At 43.9% G+C, this 24,008-nt stretch overlaps 1 pseudogene; it reads right to left on the bottom strand.

The window, feature by feature from the left end:
* The window catches only part of LOC147457289 (uncharacterized), a 28,291-nt pseudogene extending 8,313 nt beyond the window's left edge, over nt 1-19,978 (bottom strand).
* Nucleotides 19,979-24,008: the final 4,030 nt, after the last annotated feature.

Genomic DNA, 24,008 nt, shown 5'->3' on the forward strand with positions numbered 1-24,008 from the left:
CCTCAAAAACTGCAATTATCCGATTTTCTGGAACATTTTGGCTCTTCATCTCAGCTTCATAACATGCAATAAAACTTTCTGGATTATATCCCTGAAAATTATGTATTGCTCCCATACAGCATCAAGTGCTAGCTCTACAGCATCATCAATCTGCTTTTTTATCTCCATGGCTTTCGCTTCCTACAGACATCCCTGAACTAATTCCATCATTTTTGAAAAATCTGCAATTGCTAGATTTTTATCAAATTCATTGGCACTGAAATCGTGAATAAACCACTTTAATTGTTCTGGCATCTTTATCTTTACCTCCCACCCCAGCTCATTTCGCATCAGGTTCACCAAAGATGTCGGGGGATATGTGTTCGAAACATGAGCCGGCATGCGACAGGCCTCTGGCTGTGAGAGGTGTGAAAGAGAGAGAACAAGAGACACTGACAGCTCTGGCAATTGTCGTAATCATCAATTAATTGATTAATGCTTTGAGTACAACTTAAGCCTTAGCCAAGGCGGACTGTTAACAGCACCGTCACTTGCATTATATGCTAACTAGGATTTTAAGCTCCCATTTTACACGATTAACCGGGCCATTAACGACATCGGGGCTTAACACGACAATTAATCAATCTTTAGCTGATGATGGTGATGGAAATTCTCTCTAGAGAGACACCTTGTGCTCACCTGGTGTTCACGTTGCTAGGGCTCTTGCCCTTGGACACTCGAGTGCATCCTCCTCCTGGGGTGGGTCACCCGAGGAGGAGGTTCCTAGCTGGTTGCTACGAGTTCTCTCCGTCGTTCCCAGCATGTGGTGCATCAATTAGGTGGCCATGGTGATGCCTACGCATGGCTCTTGCCCGATGGTACACGGCCCTTGCCCGACCATGTAACATGGCTAATATTTGGAACGGATAAGCACCTCCCCTTGTGGGCCCTATGGTGTGTCAAAAAAAAAAAAAGATTTTGCAAACATCATTTAAATTCACTGTGTTGATCATCATGCTTTAATTATTACCAGCTGTTCAGCAACTTCCTACTTTGTGCGCTTTGCACTGCCTTATTTTCCACTCACAAGCTTCTACTTCTCCTTTAATTGACTTGATTTTTATTGCCTTCAAGCTCTGTATGCCTTTGATTACCTCTTTTCGAGTATCCTTTGTTCATGCAAAGCTCCCTCTTCAATCAAGGCCTTGCTTTTGATCCAAGAGAGAAGCCTACTTCCTCATGGATGAGAGAGACCCTCTTGCTTGCTTATGTATGAGAGAGAGATCCCTTTGCTTTACTTTACCTCTTGTGTTGCTAGCTGAGGACTAGCAGAGATCTTCCTCTTCATAACCTTCTTCTTCTTGCGTTCTCTCTCCTCTTTTATGAGGATTTGCTTTGTTTCTCTAATCTTGAGAGAGAGGGAAATAGTCTTTGTCCTGCCCTTGTTCAAGCTTGAGAGCAAGAGAGCTTGGAGCTATTGTCTTCCTTTGATCGATTGAGCACGAGGGAGAGAGAGCGAGATTGCCCCTTGTTTTGCTAACTGAGTACGAGGGAGAGAGAGCGAGATTGCCCCTTGTGAAAGCGAGAGAGAGAGAGAGAGAGAGAGAGAGAGAGAGAGAGAGAGAGAGAGAGAGAGAGAGAGAGAGCCCTGTTCTTCTCCAAGATCGAAGCACCTCCTTTGCTTGTTCCTCTCACCATCCCCTCCTCGCATGCAATGGAATCACCCTTCATGCAATAAAATAACCCTATTTATATCCTCTTCCTCCCTTAGCATTGACGGCGCCGTTGTTGCTAGGGAGGCGTAGAAACTACCTCTATGATGTGGCAGTACTGGAATTCAATCTCCTCCAAAAGCGCCGCAAATGGCACCGAATGGGAGCGCCCCTGCAAGCTAGGAAAAATTCGTTCCTTACGCGTTGTCTTCGGAGCATCACGACGCCCGGGGCGAGTTCCTTCTTCACCTCCTCGCTGCCTGCACCCCTACTTGCACGTCATGCCTTGTTTTTATTTTGCTTTTGTCCACACTTCCCTCCTTATTTTTCCTAATGGGCGGCCACTTACTAAGGCTTATGTGGGCGGGCACTTACTAAGGGCATCACATTTGGGCATACATGCCAGCCATAGCCTTTACTTGGGCGGGCAGCCTTTGTAAGGGCATCACATTTGGGCATACATTTCGGCCATGCAATGCTTTGCAAGTAGAAGGCATCATTTTTTGTACACATGCCGGCCAAGGCAATGCCAAGCATGACATTTTTCTCCAACAAGCCACAGCCATGTTAGCATTTCCCCGCAATCATTGCCTTCCAAGAAGAGACGACACTCCAAACACAAGACTCCTCAAATCAATTACTGCTCATGCATTCCAAAACCTGGACGAACGACAAAAAATCCCAGCTGAGACACCAACCGAGCCGATCGGATTGGTACGGAACCGGCCCCCGGTGAATCTTTAATGGCCAATAACTTGGCAACCGTAAATCCGATCACTGATCTAAAAAGATCGACGCGTTGCACAAAGTGAGCACTTCAAGCCCGTGCATTCACTTCATTTTTGTCTCCTCAACTACAGTTTCCCAATCTGATACGGATCTACATTAACTCAAACTTCAAACTGCAATAACTTCTTCAACGTAGCTCCACTCAACCAGCCGTAAAGATAAGCTAGTAGAGCACTTCAAGCACTGTAGTTCTAGATCACAAACTTTCATATGTGCTCACTTCAATCATACTCATTTTTGGCATCATTAAGACATTTGTTGGCCCTTTTAAGCCGCATCTGGCATACATTAATTATTAAACTTGGCCTGTTAACAAGCCCTAATCACTGCTTACTAAATGTGTAGGCTTCAAAGAAGCTTAGCTTGCATTTCTTGGCTCTTTTTTCCATCCTGGAAGCTGAGCTACACGACAGCGTTCAAAGTGACCATGTCTTCCACAACCCCAACATACTACACATTTTTTTGTTGACCTATATTATTTTGGTGTGCATTTCCACAACCTCTTGGACTCTCCCTACCTTGAAAGTTTCCTCAACCACCTCCGTTTTGATTCTAATTGTTATTCTGCTATTTTTCTTAGTGGTTGCCTCTTCCATGACCCATAACACGTTGGTACATCCAAATGCTGTCGACGGTAGAAGATGGCCCATGCAGTGATATATATGCAGGCTGGTGCATGGTATGGTGGTAGTGTGGCTATGAAGTGTGGCTGCAGCGAGGTGGATGTGGAAATGTATGTTTGATGTGGATTTTTAGGCCGATGGTATGCTGCCAGGCGCTAATTTGGATGGTGCCTCTATATGCCCGAAGTGGTGGTTTTGCATGCCAGAGTGTGGCCCTTGGTGTGCTTTCCGAGCAGGTCCACACGGCTCATCAAACGGAGCCCGGATGAGAGAGATGTGGCCGTTTGAAGCAGGGTCCATTGCAGATCCTCGCCGGATTGGGCAGGTGCAAGTGGTTGGCTAAAGATTATGTGAGTGCATATGCATGAAGTGCTTGAGTTGTGGAGCATGCCGGTGATAGCCATCTTTCGACTCTCCATAATTGCCATAGTAAGTTACTCCACCCTACCAAATTCACCCAAACGCTATGGCTATCCCTACCATTTCACTGTACATAGGCGTGTGTGAGTTAGGGGGCTTTTCCCATATCTTCTTAAAAACCCTTAGCTAGCTAGTCACTGGGCCCCAGTCTACCCACTTTTCTCACAAGTAGCTTTTAGTCTTCTCTCACCCTTCCACACACCTACTCACTCTTACACATCCCTCCCTCTCCTTCCCTCACTCAAACCTGCAATTTCCATGGCTTCTCCCACCCTCTTCACCATTACCCTTCTCTCTCATCCCTATAGTTCTTTTATGAACCTCTACATACATACACCCTCTCCATGTCTCTCTCTATTGCTTCGATGTTACAATTTCATTTACCTCTCCTAAAAATATCTAAAATTCAGCATCTTAACCATGATAACTTCTGCAAATTGAGGATTTTTCATCAACAAATCCTCTTTTCATCGTGGTGGTCAACCGTGGCGACGGCGTAAAGAAGCGAAGAAGAAGAAGAAGACCAGCGATCATTTTTTCCACAATCTACACAAGGGTGAGTTCAAGCTTCTTCAAAGCTTCACCATCTCAATGATTCTCTTTTAATTCACCCCTCTTCCTTCATCAAATAAACTCATCCTACCCATTGTAAATGTATTACTAACAATTCTAGTGATTATTACCACTAACAACTAACTTCTCTTGTAAAAATGCACCCACACTATCAACATATGGAGTAGGCAACCGCACAAGTAAACCAACTTCACTCACTCCCATGGAAGTTTCTCTCCTTTCACCACATCAATAATTCTCTTACTTGATCCCACATCCATGTGACTCAAGAGAAAAGAGAGACCCCATTCTCATTTGAAATTCATAAAAATTCATAATCCTTGATCTTTCCTAATAAAATTGATTAGGCTTAATCTTAATCAAGGCTTCTAAAACCTATAAATAGAACCCATTCCTCCTTGTAAAAGATATCACTATACCATTGCACATTAGATTGAGCATAGAACACACCAGTTCTATCGTGGTTGTAAGGAGAGAGTAAGCTTTCTATACACCATCACTTTGGTGCATAGAAAAGCTTGAGCTAGTTTGAGTGAGTGCGAGTAGAAGATATTCTTCCTACCATTGTTGTATCTACCCCAACATCAATGAATTGGTAGTTTTGGGTGCAATTCATGTCCAAAGGCTCACGCTTCTCCTCCAATTTGGCTTGGCAAACTCATTCAGTTTTGTTGCTTGTGATTCATTGGCTATTGTTTGGCTACCATTGTAAGAGGGTGGATGGTGAGAGGGCTCCCATAACCCTAAGACAATGTGCTAGTGATGCTATAACCAAATCTTGTCACTTGATTCCGCAAGCTCTAAGTTCCTTTTTTGTGCAAAATATAAAGTTGAAGCTAAGTTGTACACCATCTCTCTCTCTCTCTCTCTCTCTCTCTCTCTCTCTCTCTCTCTCTCTCTCTCTCTCTCTCTCTCTCTCTCTCTCGTGTTTTAGTGTGTGAGAGTGTTCCATTGGTGTTAGGGTTAGTGTAAATTCCTTGCTTGTTTGTGGGTTTTTCTAATGATTCTCCTCTTTTGCGTCCTAGTTCGCTCTTAAACTAGGTGGTGCCCCTTGTGTAGTTGGGATTTGGATGTGGGTTTGTTGTTTTGATTTGTGTTGTGTTGTGCCCCAGCCCCATTGAGCAGCACAGGAGCCTTAAAGGGTGTCTAGAGGTTGCTCTTCTTGTTGCCCGCCCCGGACCGCCTCAATTTTGGTGCCCCCACGGAGGACAGGCTTGTGTATGTTTTGTGAAGGCTCAACCTTTAGCATAATCAAGTAGCTTTCATGAATCACGAGAATTTGTATGATCCCTTCATTCCCATTGCAAGGCGAAAGGTACACATAATTGTTAGTACTAAGTTGCAATTTCAACGAGTAATTCGTAGAATTTTAGGTCCTCTGAGGTTGGTAGAGATAAACGCATCAGTAAATCCTTTTATTTTGCCTCTCATTAGGTACGACCTTAGTTTGGACGTCTATATTTTTGTTTTGTTTTAAGAATTAGGTCATGCATAGACCATGGATAATGGCCCAGGAATACAGGTTTTTCCCTTTCATTTCACTCCACACATTAGAGTAAACATTGCAATTAGTAGAAAAATCCATTTTAAACAACGTATGGTATTCATGTTTGGTGCCCAAAGAGTAGGAGAAATTCTCGCGTCACCAAACCCTGTCATTCTACCTCTTATTGATTATCATAGGTCATTTGATGTGAATATTTTTATTTTGTTGTAGAATAGATTGCAATTTAGAAAATATTATTGTGTAAATCTTTTAAAGAAAGAAAAAACAAAAACGCGTCACTTTGAAATCAATTCAATGGAGAGCCAACGCCAAATGTCTGGATATCCTCTTTTCTTTGGAGATCCTGGAGAGGATGCAGAATTATTTCTAGCGAGCTTCAAGATGTCTTGCCGTATCAAGAGGATAGTAACTGATCAAGAACGTGTAGAAATGTTTGAGGTGGTCCTTAGGAAAGATGCTAGCACTTGGTTTGACTCTTTGCCTGAGGAAGTTAAAGGGAATTACACGGAAGTTTTGAATCGTTTCAAGAAATACTTCTTTGATCCCCAAAACACTCAAAAATTATGGCAAGACATTGTTTCTCATAAGCAAAAAGACTTAGATAACTACTACTTGTACAAGCAAGAGTTCCTACGTCTTTGGGCTCTATGGATACGAAATGTTGCTAACCCTGATGATGGTGCAGAATTTCTAATGAAGGAGAGGTTCATAGTCGGACTCTTTCCTGACCTTAAGGTAAAAGTTGAGGCGCGTGCACCTGCTACCTTTGATGTAGCTGAAACTAGGGCTGCTGAGAAATATAGGAAACTCAAGTGCTTAAGGGGGGAGGTTCCAATAGAAGGTCTTAGACCCAAAGGTAAGTCACAAGCATCAACATCTAAGGAGCTTCCTGAGGTAACGGCGGAAGTAATTGAGAAGTTAAATGAATCTTTAAGGAGCATGTCAATTCACCTTGCACAAGCCGTAGGTCCAAAGGGACAAGCAAAGAATTTTGAAGAGTGAGACCCACGACCTAGGAGAGTCTTGCAATGTTGGAATTGCGGTGAGTCTGGACATGGGATGTATAATTGTCCTTGGCCCCGTGGGGAGCCAGGGAGACCTAACTTGAATTACCCAGTGATGAATGCAGGTGAAGGAACTAGTCAGCAACCACGGCTTATACAAAGGCCAAATGGAGCAAGACCACCTCCACAAGGAGTGAAAGGAGTTCCACCTTTTCCAGACCCAAACGTGCATGTGGTAGAGGTGACAAATTCAAGAGAGGTTGACATGGAAGCAAATGGCATTAAGCGTGGCCGAGGGAAAGGTAAGGAGAAAGAAGGAGTTACATCACAAAGTGACCATGGACGAGAAAAGAAGGCAAAGGAGACCAAGGAAGCTAAGAGGACTCGACGTCGTATCAACCTCCAAGACTTTCCTCTTGGACATGGAATGGCTCCATACAACCTGTTGGAAGACATGAGAGGTAAGGGTCCTGATATCTCATGGCCTCAATTTCTTGCATTATGTCCACAAGTTAGGAGGGATTTAACAAGGGCAGTTAGCACTAGGAGAAAGGTAAAAGAGAGTGTGCCTGTTGTAAAAATTGCACAAGCTGAAATGAATGAGGACATTACACCTGTGCTAGATTGTTACATAAAAGGGAGATTGGTTAGGAAAGGTCTAGTGGATGGGGGTGCACAAATTTGCATCATGGCAGAGGGACTCATGCAAAAACTAGGCATGCACATCCATGAGACACCTGAAATTAAGGTCAAGATGGCAAACAATAGCAAGGCTAGGTGCGTAGGCATTTGTAAAAATGTTTTTGTGGAGGCCTTTGGCATTAAGAAGGCAGTGGATTTCTATGTCATGTCTACCAAAGGAAATGGTTACCCATTTATCCTAGGGAGACCATGGCTAATGAAAATGCGAGCTTTGCAGGATTGGGAGAGTGGAAAGCTAATTTGCAGGAACGACAATCATAAGAAGGTTGTCTTTGACATGAAGGAGCAACGCCAAGAGGAGCTCCATGAAGAATCATCTCAAAGTGAGACGGAAGAAGGTTGGACCGATAACACTTCAGAAGAAGAAAGTAGCAGCAGCATTACTAAAGAGGAGTCTTCCATCGAAGTCATGGGGGTAAGGTTTAAGCCAACCAACCAAGAGACCTCTTGTCAAGGTTTGGAGGAGGTAGGTTCCCAAGAGAACCAAAAAGTGGAAGATGAAAGAATGCTAGAAGGTATGCTATCTACAACACTTACAAAGGATGAAAGAGAGGAGTTCAAATGTGTGCTAAGGAAATTTCCTAGGCTTTTTTCTAAAGACTACACCGATGTGCGTGGAGTAGATGCTGTTCAACACAAAATTGAGTTGAAGCCAGAGGCCACACCTAAGGCTCAGAAGCTACGAAGGCTAGGAGTCATCAAGGAGCAGGCTTTACTCAAGGAGGTAAGAAAGCTTCTAGCAGCAGGTTTCATTTATCCAGTGGAGAATTCAGAGTGGGTCTCTCCCGTTGTTGTCACTCCTAAGAAAAACGGAAAGTGGAGGGTGTGTGTGGATTACCGTCCACTCAATGAGGCAACAAAAAGAGATCACTTTCCCCTCCCATTTCAGGATGAGATACTAAATGAGGTAGCTGGTCATAAGAAGTACACTGTGTGTGATGGCTACTCAGGCTACTTTCAAATAGGTATCGCATTGGAAGATCAATTGAAAACAACCTTTATCACTCCTTGGGGTTGTTATGCTTTTAGAGTCATGCCATTTGGTCTGACAAATGCTCCTGCAACATTCCAACGTTTCATGAACATGGTGTTTCAAGCATTCTTTGGAAAGTCAATTAGGGTGTTCATTGATGATTTTTGTATTTATAGCTCAAAATCATTGCATCTACAAAGGGTAGAAGAAGGTTTAAAGAAGCTCTATGACATGGGAGGTCAACTCAACCCCAACAAGTGCCACATAGGTGAGGATGAAGTGATCTTGCTCGGTCACAAGGTTTCCTATAAAGGCATTGAGGTGGATCCTTCAAAGGCAAAGGCTCTTATTGAGCTCCCATCACCGAAGAGTCTTAAGGAGGTCATCTCTTTCATTCAGAAGGTGAAGTATATGTCACGCTTCATTCACTTAGCCTCGGAGTTGATTCATCCTTTGCAAAAGTTGACACAACAAGTAGAATTTGCATGGTCTGATGAGCTGGAAGAGTATTTTTGTAACATTAAAGTCATTTTGTCAGAGCTACCAACACTCATGCCTCCTTGTTGGGAGTACACATTCTTTGTTAGCTCTAGTGTTGGAAGGGAAACAATTGGTGCTGTGTTGCTACAACAAGATCCCCACAGTACAAGGATGCGACCCATCTACTTTGCTAGTAGGGTCATGAACGCTTTGGAGAGAGACTACACAGAAGCAGAACTCATGATGCTTTCTCTCATGTTTGCGGTGAGAAAGTTTAGATCCTACCTGCTACCAAAACCTTTTGTAATTCTCACTGCAGAAAATTTGTTCCCTTGGGTGTCATCTCAAATGAATCTTAGTACTAGGATCTCAAAGTGGATTATGGAGTTGCAAGAGTTCCAATACTCTTTCAAGGTAGAAGATAGTGTGCGTGCACAATTGGCAGGGATTCTCACTTATAGGGTACATGAGAAGGAAATTAAGGTGCCTCAAGTAAAGACCCTACCATTTCCACCACCAAAAAGTATTCCCAATGCTTTTACCTTGTTCTTTGATGGAGCTTTTCGACGAGCCAAAGGGAAAGCAGGGGAGGGCTAGTGTTGCTCAACCCAAGTGGAGAGGTGGTCATGAAAGAGAAGGTCAATCTACCAGGTTCAACTAGCAACAATGAAGCAGAATACGACACACTACTTCATGGTTTGAAGATGTGCATTGGCCAAGGGATAAAACGTCTCATGCTAAAGGGAGATGCGCTTCTCATTGTTAAACAGATTTTAGGCATTTGGGCATGCAAGAATGAAAGCTTAAGGACAAAAGTTCATGCCATTCGTAAGATGTTTAATCAGTTTGAAGAAGTGCAACTATATCATATTCCGAGGAAACAAAATGAAGATGCCGATTTACTTGCATAACAAGCAGTTACATGTGTTGAGAGAGAAGTGCAGGTCACCATGGTGGCAGCAGCTGTCAAGCAACCGAGATACCAGGGATTGGAGTCATTGGCTCCCATTATTGGCTACATTTTGGAGGGTGAGTTTCCACAAGACTTCACGAAGGCTCAGAAGAGGAGACTCATGAAGAAGGCAAGTTTCTATCTCGTCCTAGAAGGCTCCCTCTATCAAAAAGGGAAGGATCAAGTGTGCAGAAGAGTACCAACTATGGAGGAAATTCCAGCCATTCTAAAAGGTTTGCATGAAGAGGCATGTGGTGGTCATTTTGCCCAAGAATCAACTGTGAAGAAGATTTTGCTTGCAGGGTATGTTTGGCCAAGCTTGCATGTGGACGTTCAACATTGGTGTAAAAGCTATCACAATTGTCAGATAAATGGAAATAGAAGGTTGGTGCATGGCCCGAGGCAAATAGTTCTTGCAAATGGACCCTTTGAAAAGTGGGGCATTGATGCTATGGGTCCTTTGCCTAGGACAAAAAATGGTAAACTCTACATTCTAGTGGCTGTAGACTATATGACTAGGTGGGTGGAAGCTCAAAGTGTGGCAAGAGTGAATGAGAGGACAGTTAGCAAGTTTGTGTACAATCACATTTGTTGCAGATTTGGCACACCTTTGGAGATTGTTTCTGATAATGGTCCAGGGTTTAGGAAGGGCTTGCTCACAGAAGTTTGTGAAGAGCTTCACATTCTACATCGTCATAGCACACCATACTACCCACAGTCAAATGGTTTGGTGGAGAAGGCTAATGGTGTCATTGCAGGAATCATTAGAAAGATGGTACAAAACAAGACAAAATTATGGGATGACTTCTTGGATGGTGCCTTGTGGGAATATCGAACCACATATAGGGAAGCCACGGAGTTCACACCATTTCACTTGGTCTATGGTCAAGAGGCTTTGCAGCCTATCGAGCTCAACATTCCAACAATGCGACTTCATGGCAAAGGAGCACAAGATGATCAAGAGGTATGGATGGATCGACTTCTTACGTTAGTGGAGCTTGAGTGGAAAAGAGAAGCAGCATATGAGTGCTACAAGAGGAAAGCCACACAAGCGAAAGAAAAACTCGACAAGAAACTGAAGGACAAAGGCATCAAGGAAGGAGAGCTTGTGCTAAGGTATGACAATCGACTTGACAATCTTTTTGATGCCAAGTTTGAAACTAGATGGCAAGGGCCATACATAGTCAAGAAGGCTTTCAATTCTAGTTACTATCAGCTTATGGACTTGAATGGTAAAGAGCACTCCAGGAAGGTAAACGGCTATCGCTTGAAGCCTTACTTGAGTCGCCTTCTACCAAAGGATCTACCAGAGCAAAAGGCAACTATCTCATGTAAGTATTGTTCCCTGAAGCATGAGTGTAACACAAACCAAAATTCCAAGGGGCCAAACAATGAAGATCTTGTCAAAGACTCTGAAGCACTCTCTTTGGAAAAGATGCTCTATGATGGTACATGAATATACCATCATCCTGGGGGAGGGCTAATGATAGCCGTTTTTTGGCTCTCCATAATTGCCATAGTAAGTTACTCCACCCTACCAAATTCACCCAAACGCTATGGCTATCCCTACCATTTCACTATACATAGGCGTGTGTGAGTTACGGGGCTTTTCCCATATCTTCTTAAAAACCCTTAGCTAGCTAGTCACTGGGCTAGTTGCGCCAAAAAAATAAAAAAAATAAAAAAAATAAAAGTATATTATGGCTCTTTGTGTGTAAATATTTCATTGTATATATGGCCTAAATATAGGGATTTTTTATAATTATTTTGGTATTTTATTTAAATATTCTACTTAGGTGTGTGTTTTATTAAACCTATGTACACCTTCTTTCATTCTCTTACACCATAATTATATTTTTTTCCAATATTGTACATACTCTAACCTCATATTTTTCCTTTATACAAATTACTCCCACATTTTCACCCTCACCCTCGTGAAAACAAAAAATTGATTTCTACTCATTGGTTACTTTTATTATATTATTTACTTACATACCTTTTCCTCTTTCACCCAAAATAATTCAAGGAGGGACCATATCATATGATTCCAATATCTTTCCATATCCTTAACTCCTCCATATTTCTATTATTATTTTTACTCATTATTCTAACACCATGTGCTCATTGAGCTAAAGTAAAGTCCATGAATAGTCCATACACTAGTCCCACCATGTATATATTTCTTTATTCACCAATAATCCTCCTCCATGCATGGGTCAAGGGTACCTTGGATGCTTTGTATTATAATATGACAAAGGAGGGGCTCACTCTTGGATGCATTGTACAAATTCAACAAAGGAGGGGGCCACTAAAAGACTTTTGCAGGCATAAAAAACAGGCTTTTTGGTGAGAATTTTTGCACCTATCTCCACTCTGAATTTGGAGCGGTGGTCAAAAAAGAAAATGTAGCCCACGCTCTGAATAATCACCTCAAATTTTTTCATGATTTTTGGAGCTCCCAACGGTGAGCTATGATTTTTTGAGTGGACCCCAGTCTGCCCACTTTTCTCACAAGTAGCTTTTAGTCTTCTCTCACCCTTCCACACACCTACTCACTCTTACACATCCCTCCCTCTCCTTCCCTCACTCAAACCTACAATTTCCATGGATTCTCCCACCCTCTTCACCATTACCCTTCTCTCTCATCTCTATAGTTATTTTATGAACCTCTACATACATACACCCTCTCCATGTCTCTCTCTATTGCTTCGATGTTACAATTTCATTTACCTCTCCTAAAAATATCTAAAATTCAGCATCTTAACCATGATAACTTCTGCAAATTGAGGATTTTTCATCAACAAATCCTCTTTTCATCGTGGTGGTCAACCGTGGCGGCGACGTAAAGAAGCGAAGAAGAAGAAGAAGACCAGCGGTCATTTTTTCCACAATCTACACAAGGGTGAGTTCAAGCTTCTTCAAAGCTTCACCATCTCAATGATTCTCTTTTAATTCACCCCTCTTCCTTCATCAAATAAACTCATCCTACCCATTGTAAATGTATCACTAACAATTCTAGTGATTATTACCACTAACAACTAACTTCTCTTGTAAAAATGCACCCACACTATCAACATATGGAGTAGGCAACCGCACAAGTAAACCAACTTCACTCACTCCCATGGAAGTTTCTCTCCTTTCACCACATCAATAATTCTCTTACTTGAGCCCACATCCATGTGACTCAAGAGAAAAGAGAGACCCCATTCTCATTTGAAATTCATAAAAATTCATAATCCTTGATCTTTCCTAATAAAATTGATTAGGCTTAATCCTAATCAAGGCTTCTAAAACCTATAAATAGAACCCATTCCTCCTTGTAAAAGATATCACTATACCATTGCACACTAGATTGAGCATAGAACACACCAGTTCTATCTTGGTTGTAAGGAGAGAGTAAGCTTTCTATACACCATCACTTTGGTGCATAGAAAAGTTTGAGCTAGTTTGAGTGAGTGCGAGTAGAAGATATTCTTCCTACCATTGTTGTATCTACCCCAACATCAATGAATTGGTAGTTTTGGGTGCAATTCATGTCCAAAGGCTCACGCTTCTCCTCCAATTTGGCTTGGCAAACTCATTCAGCTTCATAAGGTGACTTGTTTCATTGAAGGTTGTTGTTTTGTTGCTTGTGATTCATTGGCTATTGTTTGGCTACCATTGTAAGAGGGTGGATGGTGAGAGGGCTCCCATAACCCTAAGACAATGTGCTAGTGATGCTATAACCAAATCTTGTCACTTGATTCCGCAAGCTCTAAGTTCCTTTTTTGTGCAAAATATAAAGTTGAAGCTAAGTTGTACACCATCTCGCTCTCGCTCTCTCTCTCTCTCTCTCTCTCTCTCTCTCTCTCTCTCTCTCTCTCTCTCTCTCTCTCTCTCTCTCTCTCTCTCTCTCTCTCTCGTGTTTTAGTGTGTGAGAGTGTTCCATTGGTGTTAGGGTTAGTGTAAATTCCTTGCTTGTTTGTGGGTTTTTCTAACGATTCTCCTCTTTTGCGTCCTAGTTCGCTCTTAAACTAGGTGGTGCCCCTTGTGTAGTTGGGATTTGGCTGTGGGTTTGTTGTTTTGGTTTGTGTTGTGTTGTGCCCCAGCCCCATTGAGCAGCACGGGAGCCTTGAAGGGTGTCTAGAGGTTGCTCTTCTTGTTGCCCACCCCGGACCGCCTCACCGGTCTTATCGGATCGAGAATCGGAGCTGTGGATGGAAAGTTAGGGGCCATCGAAGATTTGACAGGGATCAATTTCGAGGCGGATGGGCCACAATTGGAAATGCGCTAACTTGTATTTTTTTGAGCTTGCCAAGTGTTTGGTGGATGGAATACAGCATGTGGAGCTAGTCGGAGTCGACGGCACTTGAATCGAGGTCCGGAATGCAGGGATATGCCCAGCCGAAGTTGACAGCTCGTAGCGAATGTGGATGGTCGGGTGCTTTTTCCCTATTTTTGGGTGCTCTGTTCGAGGTCACCGTGATGTTGGAATGCGGAGCTGAGATGTAAGCTTGGAGTTAGGTTTGCCGGGTTTTAGCCGAGTCGGACGGCCAAGGCATTGGAAGTTTGTGCAGGGGATGGCAATTGATAAAACAAGCACAAAAGGTGGGAGTTTTTTGTGAGAGGGTGAAGGTTTTTGAGGTTCAAAGGGCACATTCATGGATGTGTGCCACGTGGCGGGTAGGGTGATCCCACATGCATGGCCCGCGAGCAGCGGTCCAAGGTACAAGTCCGCAAGAGGGCGCCCATAGTGGGTGTCGAAGTGTGTTGGGGAGCTTGGAGCTCCGGCTATGAAGCGGGTGTCGCTGGCGCTGCGCGAGGCGGCCGGTGGTAATCCGTGGTGGTTTTGGCCAAGGTTGGCGGCGCTCGCTGCCTGTCCTGTTGATGACGTTGCAGGGTGAAGGGGTGCGTTTCTGCATTGAAGTGGTCCTCGGACCCCAGAACCCTTTTGAGGGGAGAGTTTCCCACGAGGAGCAACGACGGCACCGTCGTTGCTCCCTAGGGGCTCATATGAGATAGAGAGGGTCTTCGGATAGTCAAAGTGGGGGACTTCGGAATGCCAAGTGTCGATGAGAAGAGAAAAATGCTAAAATCAAGAGGAGGCCCTCATAAAAACGTTTTTTGCAATGAGAAATGGGTCTTTTTTAGCTTTTTGTTTGCTCGTTCTTTTGGAGCCATGGAGAGCTCACGAGGAGCAGGAAGACTATGGAAACTTTGTGCCCGGGCTTGAGCGGGGCTCGCCCTTTCGTGTCTTTTGGTCCACACTGGTTGCGGCGATGAGGATTGTACAGTTTTTTGGTGTGCCTATGAAAGAGAAAGCCCCCATTGCAATGGATTTCTTTTGCGTCGTTTCGCCCCCCTTTCCCCCCTTCTCTTCTGCTCTCGTGTGTGTGCGTGCGGGCGTGTCGGCAAGTGTGTGCCCCTCCGATGAATTGTTGCAAAGAGAGAGAGAGAGAGAGAGAGAGAGAGAGAGAGAGAGAGAGAGAGAGAGAGAGAGAGAGAGAGAGTGCGATGATTTAAGTGTATGGGAGAGTGCAAAGTGGCTGCAGTGAAGCGTCTATGTCGTGTGGTGCTCCGAGCGGGTGTGCGCGCGTTGTAGCGGTGTGATTTTGGATCGGTTGGTCGACAGTGCGTTGATCGAAGTTGGGTTTTCAGTGGATTGGGGTGCAGTGTGTGCCCTGGGCTATAGGAGGCAACTGTGTTGGCACGCTGGGTGTGCTCCCCATTCCCCCTCTCCATCTTCTAGTGCCCCCACTGAGGAACGCGCTGATAGCTCCCCGGTGATGTGATTTGAAGTAAAGATGTGGCAAAGCAGTGGCCCGATCTTCAGCGGAAGCGAGGATGCGGATGACTGGCTGGCAGATTATGAATTATTCCTGTTGTCATTGCAGATAACAGGTGATGATGACAAGATGCATACGTTGCCCTTGGTGCTGCGAGGAAAAGCGAAGCTATGGTTTGATGGTCTGCGAGCGGCAGACAAACAGGTTTGGCAGAGTTTTAGAGAGCAGCTTCTGCTGTGGTTTCGTAAGGTGTTATCGATTGATGAAGTGGAAGCATAGATCAAACAAGATGTAAGTGCTAATTTTGAGGTTTTTATGGCCGAGTTCGAAGCTTGTTGGAAGCAATTGGTGGCTATCACCAATGTGGTCAATGGGGATTACTTCAAGATGGAAAAGTTTCTTGCGTGTTTGCATCCTGTGGTTAGAGAAAAGGTGGATGATGACGAGCCTAGGTGCTATGGTGAAGCGGTCTAGGTTGCCAGGTTAAAGAGCCACAAGGTGAGAAGAAAAGTGGAGCTTGGCTTGCTTAAGCCGGTAGATTGTGCGCCGATTGTGGCAGCAGCAGGGTGTTCTTTCGATAGGTCGAGGATGGTGCCAGGGATGCAAAGTGTGGAGCCTGTGGAGGTAAGCCCGATGGTCAATTGCGCTTGTGTGGAGATGCATGTTTGCAGGGTGCCAGTGCCTGTGGTGGATGAGCTTGCCAACGAGGGCGAGCCATGTGTTAAAGAGAGCCTGTGTACTGAGACGATGGCAGATGCCAAGTGTAGGTTATGGCCAGGTTGTAGGTACCAAGAGCTTGGATTTGGAAGATGAGAGTGTGCAGAGCCAAGTTGGCAGTAGCCAATCTTTTTTGGAGATGCTAAAGGAAGTGAATACAGGTGCCGAGTCAGCCTATGGCAATGATGGTGATGGGAGTTTGAGCTCCAGTTTGTGGGATACAGGTAGAGAGGACGAGTCCGCGTCCTATGGCATGGATACAGACTCTAGTGAGTCTGAGATGGTACAGGTAGAGCTGCCTGGTTTGGTATATAAAGATGTGATGGTGGCCAATGTGGCTGAAGAGCAGGTGGTAGTGCCCAAGCTTGGGGCTGAGGATATGCATGCAAAGGTTTTGTGCAGCACCATGCTTATGGTGATGTTGGTTAAAGTGACCGTGCAGTGTGCTTTGATAGTGAGGCAGGTACGGAGCTTGGCCAAAGAAAAAGCTGCCATGGATATGGAAGGAGAGCAGGTTGAGGAGGATGGTCTACAAGAGGCATTGGTTGAGCCATGTGGCTCTATTTGTGTGAATGAGCATGAGAATACGGTGTTTGAAGATGCCACAGGCATGGACTGCGATGGTATGATGTCGTTAGAGAGGCCTTTGGGTGATGAACAGGTGCATTTGGCCATGGGTGAAGAGGAAGAGCAGGCTATGGGTGCTGTGAATCCGTCTAGGGAGATGTGCCATTGGGTCTTGAAGGCTATGCTTGTCAGTGCAGCAATACAATGGGCAGTTTGCCAGTTACAGGAGTCTGTGGAGGGTGCCTCCACTTTACATGGTTGGGTGGGAGGGTCAGGTTTGTTAGGTTTGTCCGTCGATGTTGGTACGTCTGTTAGTGTGGCCGTTGGGCAAAGTGGTGAGCACAGTGGTGCTCTTATGGATGCTTGGATGCCAGTAGCTGCGTGGAGCAGTGAGGAGATGTTGGGTGCGTTTTATATGCACTATTGGATTGGCGTTTGGGAGCAGTTCTATAGGGATCTGCTGCTTGTGGATGAAAATGACCAATGCCAGGTGTTTGATCCTGGAGGATAATAGCAGATACTGCAGGGGATTGGGCAACCCGCCTATGGTTAAGCCGTTTTGGTGTGCAGTGAGTATGCTTTTGGTTGAGCATAAATGCTCAACAAGTGGGTGGGCAATGATGGTACAGCCAAATGTTGTCGACGGTAGAAGATGGCCCATGCAGTGATATATATGCAAGCTAGTGCATGGTATGGTGGTAGTGCGGCTATGAAGTGTGGCTGCAGCGAGGTGGATGTGGAAATGTATGTTTGATGTGGCTTTTTAGGCCGATGGTATGCTCCCAGGCGCTAAATTGGATGGTGGATCTATATGCCCGAAGTGGTGGTTTTGCATGCCAGAGTGTGGCCCTTGGTGTGCTTTCCGAGCAGGTCCACACGGCTCATCAAACGGAGCCCAGATGAGAGAGATGTGGCCGTTTGAAGCGGGGTGCGTTGCAAATCGTCGCCGGATTGGGCAGGTGCAAGTGGTTGGCTAAAGATTATGTGAGTGCATATGCATGAAGTGCTCGAGTTGTGGAGCATGCCAGTCTTATCGGATCGAAAATCAGAGCTGTGGATGGAAAGTTAGGGGCCATCGAAGATTTGACAGGGGTCAGTTTCAAGGCGGATGGGCCGCATTGGGAAATGCGCCAGCTTGTGTTTTTTTTAGCTTGCCAGGTGTCTGGTGGATGGCATACAGCTTGTGGAGCTAGTCAGAGTCGACGGCACTTGAATCGGGGTCCGGAATGCGGGGATATGCCCAGCCGAAGTTGACAGCTCGTAGCGAATGTGGATGGTCGGGTGCTCTTTCCCCGTTTTTGGGTACTCTGTTCGAGGTCACCGTGATGTTGGAATGCGGAGCTGAGATTGGAGCTTGGAGTCACGTTTGCCGGGTTTTAGCCGAGTCGGACGGCCAAGGCATTGGAAGTTTGTGCAGGGGATGGCAGTTGATCAAACAAGCACAAAAGGTGGGAGTTTTTTGTGAGAGGGTGAAGGTTTTTGAGGTTCAAAGGGCACATTCATGGATGTGTGCCACGTGGCGGGTAGGGTGATCCCACATGCATGGCCCGCGAGCAGCAGTCTAAGGTACAAGTCCGCAAGAAGGCGCCCATAGTGGGTGTCGAAGTGAGTTGGGGAGCTTGGAGCTCCGGCTATGGAGCGGGTGTCGCTAGCGCTGCGCGAGGCGGCCGGTGGTAATCCGTGGCGGTTTTGCCCAAGGTTGGCGGTGCTCGCTGCCTGTCCTGTTGATGATGTGGCAGGGCCATGAAGGGGTGCGTTTCTGCATTGAAGTGGTCCTCGAACCCTAGAACCCTTTTGAGGGGAGAGTTTCCCGCAAGGAGCAACGACGGCGTCGTTGTTGCTCCCTAGGGGCTCATATGATATAGAGAGGGTCTTCGGATAGTCAAAGTGGGGGACTTCGGAATGCCAAGTGTCGATGAGAAGAGAAAAATGTTAAAATCAAGAGGAGGCCCTCATAAAAAAGTTTTTTGCAATGAGAAAGGGGTCTTTTTTAGCTTTTTGTCTGCTCATTCGTTTGGAGCCATGGAGAGCTCACAAGGAGCAGGAAGACTATGGAAACTTTGTGCCCGGGCTTGAGCGGGGCTTGCCCTTTCGTGTGATTTGGTCCACGCCGGTTGCGATGATGAGGATTGTACAGTTTTTTGGTGTGCCTATGAAAGAGAAAGCCCCCATTGCAATGGATTTCTTTTGCGTCGTCTCGTCCCCCTTTCCCCCCTTCTCTTCTGCTCTCGTGTGTGTACATGCGGGCGTGTCAGCAAGTGTGTGCCGCTCCGATTAATTGTTGCAGAGAGAGAGAGAGAGAGAGAGAGAGAGTGCGATGATTTAAGCGTATGGGAGAGTGCAAAGTGACTGCAGTGAAGCGTCTATGTCGTGTGGTGCTCCACGCGGGTGTGCGCGCGTTGTAGCGGTGTGATTTTGGATTGGTTGGTCGACAGTGCGTCGATCGAAGTTGGGTTTTCAGTGGATTGGGGTGCAGTGTGTGCCCTCGGCTATAGGAGGCAACTGTGTCGACGCGCTGGGCGTGCTCCTCATTCCCCCTCTCCAACGTCCTCTTCCTCTTCCTCTGTTGTTGAAAATTCTAGAATTCTTTCCACCCTACGTAGAGGAGTCTACCTCAATTTTCTTCTCTTCCACAATCAATAAGGACACCAAATTTGTAAATGAGGGAATCTTCTCTCAAAGATGGATCCAATTTCAAATTGTTTGTATTATGGACCCAAACCTCACAGAAAGACTTCTACTTTATCATCATCATTGACTATAACACCAATCAATGCAAGTGACTCACGTATGCTCTTTATCTTTAGCAAATAGTCATTGATGGACATGTTTTTCTTCTGCACAATATTTAGCTCAGTCTTCAATTGTAGATTCCTTTCCTTTGTGTTGGTCACATCCAATGACATTAGAGTGTCCCAAGCCTCCTTAGGGGTATGATCATCTTGTATATGCCCAACCATAGTGTCTTGCTCACTCAAAAAAATCTAGTACATGACCTTTTGAGCTCTTTGGTTCCAATCTTTAAACGTCTTTATATGTGCACCACTTGCACCTTCCTCTAGTAGCGGTGGTGTTGTCTCATTCTCTCCATCAATGTAGTCCCAATAACCATTAACCATAAGAAAATTGGTCATTCTGAACTTCCAAGCATGGACGTTGTTCTTGTCTAGCTTCTCACTAATAATTTGATTAAGCCCATCATTGTTGGACGACATGTTTTCAACCCTTCACCAAGACTTTGAGCAACCTGTTAAAAATAGTCAATTTCTACATATAACCACAATCTACTTACATACACATGTTTCATTGTACTAAACAGTATATGTCCACACTGCAACCAAACTGAAGCTTTCTACACCACCAATAGTGATCTGCAGAATCCCAAACCTTAGGGTTTTTGCATGTGAACGCACTCTAACTACAAAACAGGGGTCAAAATGCACCCAAAATGGAAATCTAGGTCCACATTTTTAATTCAATGGACTATTAAGAACCTTGAAATGCACAATCTCCAAAAAGAAGCACCTCAATTAGAGAGCATTTGACAATAGCTCTCAGGAATACCGAGGTCACTTTCTAGGCTACTCATGCTTGCTGCTTCAAGCTCCTCAAACACAACCAGGCTTTGATACCATGTCAAGAGATAGAGAAGGAGAGAGCTTGAGCCCTTGCAAGTACACATACACACACACACACAAAGATGGAGGAAAATAACTATTGTTCTTCTTCTTTACTAACTCAAGATAAGAGGTCTACAAAACATAAGGGAGAAATACAACATAAAAGGGAACTCTTACAATGGTCTAGTGTAGACCACTAATGATTGAGGTGAGTAGATAAGTGTGTCATTACTTTGGTAGTGAGGCGGTCCGGGGCGGGCAACAAGAAGAGCAACCTCTAGACACCCTTCAAGGCTCCCGTGCTGCTCAATGGGGCTCGGGCACAACACAACACAAACCAAAACAGCAAACCCACAACCAAATCCCAACTACACAAGGGGCACCACCTAGTTTAAGAGCGAACTAGGACGCAAAAGAGGAGAATCATTAGAGCAACCCACAAACAAGCAAAGAATTTACACTAACCCTAACACCAATGGAACACTCTCACACACTAAAACACGAGAGAGAGAGAGAGAGAGAGAGAGAGAGAGAGAGAGATAGTGCTCGGGCTGCTTTGAAACGTATCGGCAATGATCAAGCAAACACAACTATATATTTAAGAAAGAGAGAGAAAGGGGGAGGGGGTGCTTGTTGCATTAATACCTTCTTACAAATCTGTCATGACAAATCAAAGTGAAATTAGTATTTGTTCAACATAGCTTGCGTAAATTTCACCACAACACATCACAAGAAAAGCCACCCCAATCACTGTCTTAAAGCCAGGGGAGTCCTCTCCACCCTGTCACCCTCTTACAGTATGTGGGATTTATGGCTAGATTGATGACAACACCAGAGACAAGCTATCAATAACTTAACAAAAAACACCAAGACACTTACGCATCATTGTTGTCCATTACTTCACGTTGGAAGGGAGACAAAATATCCAAGCTTAGTCCAAATCCACCCTCCTTGATTCAGCAAATGTTGGGCTTACACTAGTAGGAGAAATGATAGATTTCCTACTCTCAATTGAATGATCACTCTCTCTCTTACAATGGCATAGAGTTCCCTTGCTAATCTCCTATTACAACACATGCACATGCATAAGACAATGAGCTTCCACTCAAGAGCTCCTTCTAGAGAGGTTGAGCTTGGCTTCTCAAGCTATAGCATAGTGCTCTTGCTTATGGCTCCCCCTTTTGTGCTAGCTACACCCTCCTTTTATAGCAATTTTGAAGGCTAGGGTTACTCCTCTAACCATGGTTGGGTTAGATTTTCAGCAATTTATCTAATTTCTTTTGCTTGGAATTATCAAGAAGTTGGCGGGGAAAGAGAGAGGAGAGAAATGGAGGTGATATGACTTTTCATAGTGGGTTAGTGTTAGTAGAGTTAGTATTAATTTACAAATGGAATTGGATATTTACAATGGGAGTATCCATGTAGGATACAAATAAGGAATAAAAACTCTTAAGAGGTAAGAAAAAGTGGATTTCTTACAAGGTTGATGCTCCAAGTGTCTTGAGTAGGGCCAATTTTGACGCTTGTTGACGGTCCACTAGCTTTGACGGTACATTTTTTCTCCACTCTTGACCTTCCTTTAGAGACAAGGTAATTGAAGCTGAGTAATCAACCACCATGATGTTGTCTTTTAAGAGAAGAGGCTAAATTTTGTGGTTTTTTTGATAGATATGGGTAAATTGGAGGAGGAAAAATGAGACTAGGTGGTCAATTTTTGAAGGGAATTGTGTGTGGGAGGTATGAGTTCACCATGGTTTCTCTTATTCTTCAAGGTTGAGGAGAAGGTGAGTAGGGTGCAGAGAGGAGTGGTGAGAGAGGTGGGGATGATGAGTGGAGAAGTGTGTGTGAAAGAGGAAAATGATAAAGTGGAAGAGAGAGTGTGGCTGCATAGCATGGGAAAACTAGGGTCTACTAATAAAATCATAGCTCACAGCTCGTAGCTCAAAAAAAATATGAAAAAAATTGAGGCAAAAGTTCAGCCCACGAGCTACAACTTTTGTTTGTATCACCTTTTCAAATTCGGAGAGCAAGTGAACTTTAAAAATTCAGCAAAACCGACCATTTTTTTCCACTGCACAAGGTCCTTGTGGGGTCCTTCTTTGGATGATTCTTTTGAATACCTCCAAGAGTGAGCCCTCCATAGTGTATGTATGCATGCCACCTACCCTTGACCTTATTTGGTAGGTCTATAATTGAAGATATTGTTGAGATTATGATATAAGTGAATAGTACAACTAAGAAAATCAAATATTGAGGGGTCTAAAAAATATGTACATGTCAAATATAAATAATATAAGTGGAAAAAATATAAAGGGGTGAAAAGAAATCTCTTTCATTATGAGGCTACCATAAAAAGATAAATATTTTTGGTGTTCTAAAAAAAACAAAATAGATGTAGGAAGGGAAAAATCACAATAGTGAAAAAAAATATACACATAAATAAAACTAGTTTTTTTGGATTTTTGTTGGGGTGGAGTTACACCAAATATAAGAGAAGCTTACATGAAAATATTTCTATATGGAATAAAGAATATGAAAAATGGTAAGAAAAATTGTGGTAATGGTGAGGCAATGTACAGAGCATAAATAACACACACCTAGGTAGAAATATTTAAATAAATACCAAAATAATTATGAAAAAATCCTTTATTTAGGCCCTATATACAAAGAAATATTTACATACGCATGGGCCATAATATACTTATATTTTTTATTATTTATTATTTTTTTGGCTCAACTAGCCCAATGACTAGCTAATTGAGGGTTTTTTAAGAAGATATGGGAAAAGTCCCGTGACTCACGCACGCCTATGTACAGTGAAATGGTAGGGATAGCCACAGTGTTTGGGTGATTTTGGTAGGGTGAGATAACTCACTATGGCAATTACAAAGAGCCGAAAAACGGCTATCAGTAGGTAGACCAACTCGATATAGTACAGGTCTAGTATTACTCGCAAAGATATGTGTATCCACCAAGGCACGCAAATGATGTTGATTGTCGATGGTAGTCATCCAGGAGTTGTACATGGTGAGCTTGACATCTCAACGCTCTACAACCATCATCAAATATTATATCGTGAGCCAAATCTAAGTTGTCAATATTAATTACATTCTCTTGATTATATTGGGACATGATTAAATTTCCTATATGTGTATGCTAACTTTCCTTGGCACTTCCAAAACTTTGGCTACCACTCCTCTTATCTCTTGAAAATTAGCACTCGAGTAACTACACCCAAATTAGAACTCAAGTGACTACCCTCATGGTTTAAGATATTGTTAATTGCAAAGAGTAGTGGAGTAACACTAAGAGGTTGGAATTGGTCCTTTTTGGGATTGCTAATAGCTCAATAATGGTTAATCCATAGGCAAGTCCCAAAAGAGTCCATAATTAAGACCATAGATCTCGATGATATCGCATGCACCCTATAAACAGGCATACGAACCAAGTTAATAAATCCCAGTCTCACTTACTCTATTGCAATGAAAAAACTCCAACCTTTCATAGATTACTCAAGGGCCTCTCTTCTTACGCAAGAAAGAGAAACATCATCTTCGATACCAATGTCAAAGAGTCTGATACTTACTTTTAGATTTAGCAGATGAAAGGAGAGAGTTTTCCTTTA

This window comes from Adiantum capillus-veneris, chromosome 5 (assembly GCF_014529385.1).
Source record: "Adiantum capillus-veneris isolate H3 chromosome 5, ASM1452938v2, whole genome shotgun sequence".
Taxonomy (NCBI): Eukaryota; Viridiplantae; Streptophyta; class Polypodiopsida; order Polypodiales; family Pteridaceae; genus Adiantum; species Adiantum capillus-veneris.